The sequence below is a fragment of the Geospiza fortis genome, unplaced genomic scaffold (assembly GCF_000277835.1).
Source record: "Geospiza fortis unplaced genomic scaffold, GeoFor_1.0 scaffold112, whole genome shotgun sequence".
NCBI lineage: Eukaryota > Metazoa > Chordata > Aves > Passeriformes > Thraupidae > Geospiza > Geospiza fortis.
The window spans coordinates 159088-164156 of record NW_005054298.1 but is presented as its reverse complement, the minus strand read 5'-3'; positions in this window follow the sequence as shown (position 1 = coordinate 164156).

The window sequence follows — 5069 nt, the reverse complement described above, 5'->3', positions numbered from 1 at the left end:
CACACAGCAAAGCCAGGCCTGGGAGGGGGGCTGGAGGCGCCCAGGCTGCCCCAGAAATGTTGATTTTTGTATGAATTGTGAGTAAGCACAGAGATAAAAATGATCTACACATCCCTGGGAAATGCAGCCCACCAGGAAATCCAGCTGGAGCAGCTCCTTCCTACCTGTGCTGGGGAAAAGGAGCAGAAAAATGGGGAAGGAAAATCCACCCTGCCAGGCAGAGCAGCATCAATCAGCTTTTAATTTCAGCTGCTCATTAGTTCATTTATTAATCCATTGACTGAACCCAATGTTGTGGCACTCCTCACCCTCCCAGGAATACAAATTGGGACCCCTGTTAGGCCAGGGATGTGGACACCACCTCTTGCAGCAGGAACGTGGTTTTTCCATGCTCTGGAGCTAAAATAAATCAGGATTAATTCCTTTTGGAGCTTCCAGAGCCAGATGCATCCTGGCCATGCCCGTGCCTGACATCTGCCCATTAAAGTTGTGCAGAGATGCAGATCTGTAAATGTAATTACACAGCTCAGCTCTAATTTCCAGCTCTCATTTAACAACTGACTTAGCAGCATCCAAACAGTTCCAGTCCCATGGTTAATTCATGAGGATGCACAACTCCAAAATAAACTCAAAATCCTCAGAGATTCCCCTGATGAATTGGGGACAATTCCTAAGGGAATGGGGAGTGAGGGGGTGCTGGTCCAGGGGCTGAGCCTGGCTTGGGGTTGCTGTCCCAGGGAAAATTCCAGCCTGGGGTGGGCTGCTTTGGCCACTGTGTCCTTGTTTTAGGAGACCTGGGCAGTGAATTCCTGGAGATCCATTTCTCTGGCGATTTTAGGATTATGAACCCAGCGAGTTGTGTTTGTTTTACCATTGAACACAAATCCTGGCTGTGCTGGGGTTTATTCCTGATCCTGCCTGATGGGAAGCTGCCCTTTGATCCCTGGGATCCAGCTCAGACTGGGAACAGATCCAGCTCTGGAAAAGAAGCCAGGGTTTCACAACTCTGAGGCTGAAACACCTTTATAAATCCTCCTTATCTTCCGCATCACAGGAAAAAAAGAGTTTTTTGGTGCTGTTAGAATAGAATCCCAGGGATGGTTTGAGATGGAAGGGATTTAAAACCCATCCCACTGATGGGCAGGAACACCTTCCATAAACCAGCAGGACCCAAACCCCCTCAGGTGCAGAGCCATTCATTTATTTCCCATTCAACACACCGATGTATTTTCCATGTTAATGCATTTCCCTCAAGAACACATCCAACTATTTCCATTTTTCTCATTTAATGCATTCTCCCGCCTCAAATCCCTCTCCTATTTCAGTGCCCCCTCCTATTCCAATGAATTCCCTCCCAGAGAGGCTGCCCCTGGAGCTCCTGCTGCATCCAGGACAAGCGGCCACCCCGGTGCTGCTTTGTCCAGGATCCATCCCTGCCCTGCCCGGGGACTTCTCCCGCATCTGCCGCCGGTCCCACCCATCCCTGTTTAATCTCTGGGAGCTGACTCACGGGGAAACGCCGGCCTCATCGGCCGGGAATGTTAAACAGAGCCTTTTTAAACAAGGGATGGAAGAAAGCGACCATCTGGCCGCAGGGAAACGTGCTGCTTCCCTCTTGCTGCGGGGAAAGGGACACAGGCACCGAGGCCAAGCCCTGCCGGGCCGGCGCTCCCCCACGCAAGGCGCTGCCCCAGGTTTTGTCCCCGAAGCCACTCCAGCTCTGATGGAGGGGTTGTCATGGCAATAACCCCGGGCTCAAACAATCCCAGGGAATTTGATGGGGATTAAAGCCCCGGGAGTCTGGAGAAGCGAGCCAAGGGGTGCCCTGGGAGGCGCTGGCACCTGCGCTCCGGCTGCTGCTGCTGCCACATCCCTCCATCCCAGCCTGGGACTGAGCCTCCCCTGATGCCTCAGGTTTGGCTTTTCTATGTTTCAGACTCTGAGCTGCTTTAGTGTGCAGCTCTGAGCTTCACATTCAGTGTTGCTGAGCTCTGTGCGCAGAGCAGGGAGACAAAACAATTCCTGCTCCAGCTGGGCACCAAGGACAAATGACCCAAATCTCAGGTTTGTGATCCCAGGAGCACAAACAGCTGTGGAAGAGGTTTTACAGCGGCTTTTGTGAGCCACAGAGAAGTTTGACAAGAGGATCCATTTTCAGCCCTGAAAGAATTTTCTACCAAGGTCTTTGACATAGAAACCAAGAAAGGAAGAAGGATCAATAAGAGAAACCTGCAGCTGCCTATTCCAATGAGCACTTTGTTTGTTTCTCATGACCAATGAGTAAACTTAGGAGTTTTGTAAGAATGTATAAAAAGCATGCATGCTGGAATAAAAATAGTTTGAAGCCTTCTGAAAATGGAGTGTGTTGCTTTGTACTGTCTCTGTCTCAACTACAACAAACCCCGTGGGCTGGAGAGAGAAAAACAAGCAGGGTGGGACTGCAGGGGCTAAAGCTGGAATGGGACAATGAAGTGCAAGATGCAAATGGAGCAGAACTGATCCCAGGGAGAGACCCCGGGAGCGCTCGTGCATTTTGGGGCCATTTTGGTTCATCTTGGGTGCAGCCCTGGCTGGGCTCTGGTGCTGCCCAAGGTGCATCCATGGAGGCGATCCTTTGGATAAATCCCTGCTTTGTTCTGTGACTCTGCCCAGCCTCTGCTCCAGGGCAGCCTCCCAAGACATCACCCCCATTCCTGGGGCAATTCCTGGCTGGCCAGTGGGTCAGGAGGAGGATTTGCTCACTCACCCCAAGCTCTGTTTTGGGTTAAAGCCAGGCCTTACTTTTCCTTTTTGCTCCTTCAGCAGAAATATAAAAACAGGAAAGAGCTGCTGGAAAATCCCAAATGCTGGACTGGGGAGCAGCCATTGCACAGAATCAGCTTTTCTTTCTGATTATTCTGAAATTATCTTTCTGCTAGGATCAGGGACTGAGCAAAAACCCCATCTCAGCAGCTCCTGAAACCAGATTACAGAGGGAGTGGGGGAACTGGCTCTGATTTATCTCTGTGCTCACTCAGCCCATCCCAAATCCCAAACCACCGCTCCAGCTCTCCCACCTCTCCTAGCAGGGACCTGCCCAACCTGCCCTTCCCTTATTTATCCCACAGGCATTGCTGACTTCCCTGTGATGCTACAAATCCACAGGGAAAACACCCAGAGCTGTCAATAAATCCTGGAGAACTCAGAAGGACCTCTGCAAAATGCTGGGAAAAAGAAATCCTTGCTTTTCCTGGTGCTGCCAAGGTGCCACAAGGAGCTTGGGAGAGGGGAAGGAGCTGCTTTGCAGGGGCTGTTAGAATTCCCAGCACACGTGCAGGGTACACTGAAGGGCTGAATTTATTCCAAAGGTTCCCTCATTCCTTATATCCATTTAGAGCTGGCTCTGGAGATGCTCCCAAGGTAACAACAGCCAGAGAATTTGGGATAAAGGCAAATATTTTCATCTGTTTTTCCTCAGGGATGCCATTTCAGACAGGCCTGCTTCCCTTTTCATCCCTGAGCCTGGATTCCAGGCCTGGAATTGCAGCCCTCAGATCCACCCAGGCTGGGATTCCTCAGTGCTCCAGTGAAAAAATGAAACTGGAAAAGGTGTTTTCCAGCCAATGGCACCAAAATCCCTTCAGGATCACAGACTGCTTGGGTTGGGAGGGATCTTAAATGGAATTCCAGCCCCTGCCCGGGGCAGGGACACCTCCCACAGGCCAGGTTGCTCCAAGGCCTGGGACAGGACTGGCAGGAGATGCCTCTGGAAAGGTGGGAGGCAGCAGTTCTCCTGGGCAAGGCAAAAATTCCCTCTGCAAGCTGCTGCTGGAAATTCAGAGCCTCTGCTTAGAGGAGAAAAGGTCTAGAAAACAAAAATCACGTTTAAGTTTCTAATGCTGATCTTTTGGAAGGCTTCATTCCTTCTTTTTGTTTTTTTTTTCTTTCTTTTTTTCTGTCTCAGTAGAAAACCAGGAATTTCTGTGGCCTAATTCCTTCCAGAACTTTGTGTCCAGTGTCAGTTCCTGCCCCTTCCCCTCAGGAATTCTGCTGGAGGCTCCTTGACCACTCTCCACTCCAGCCTGGGGGAGCACAATGAGTTGGAGAGGATTTAAATCCATGAAAAGCTTCCCAAGCATCCTGCAGCTCTTCCCATCAGTGCCCCAGCAGCCAGGGATGGCCTTTCATGTCCCCTCTCCTGAAATTTCAGGAGAATGAACCAATTCCCTGCCTTTGGAAACCCCTTCTCAAGTGCTCTGGAGCTGCTGGGGTGAGGAGAGGGATGGGCAGTGCTCCCTGCTCCGGGGTGGTCCCAGCATTCCACGGATTTCCCATCCCAGGAGCTGGAAAAAAATCAGGGAAACACTTGGACAGAGTTGAGCTCTATTCCAGTGAAATCCTGTGAGAGCTCAGCAGGGAAATAAGGTGGGAAACTGGGAATTGCTGGGATTTCTGTCCTGCTCCTTTGGTGGTGCACCAGAGTAGGGAGAATTGTACTTGCTGTCATCGGGGTGTAAATCCCAGGATTGTCACTTTTTTGGGATGCTGCAGCACCTTCCTAGGATGGATATATTGATTATGGAATGTAAATACACACACATATCACACATAGATAGAACATCCCTTTTGAAAACAAATACATAAATTATTTCCTCAGGCTTTCCTTTGCTCCAGACCTTTCCCAATGTCTGTTGTCCTCTGGACAAGCTCCAGCACCCAAACCAGCTGGGAATTCTCCTGCAGGGTGGATCCCACTGAACTCATGCTGTGAGAGATAAAACCAGAGTTATGGTTAATCTGCTGCAGGTATAAACAGCACAAATGATCCCTGCAAAGTTATTTTCCTCTTCCATTTCTGCCATTAAATTAAAAAAAAAAAAAGGAATTACTTTTAATATCCCTGAGTGCTGGAAATGTGAACATGTTGGAAATGCTTTGGAAAGGCTGGAAAGGATCCAGTCCCGGAGCACAGAAATCTCACGCTCAAACCTCCAGTGAGGGTTTCAAAAAGTGATGGCTTGGAGCTGTAGTCATGGTGAGAAAACAAAATAGATTGGGGAAAAACCAGGAAAATATGGGAAAAGGGGGGA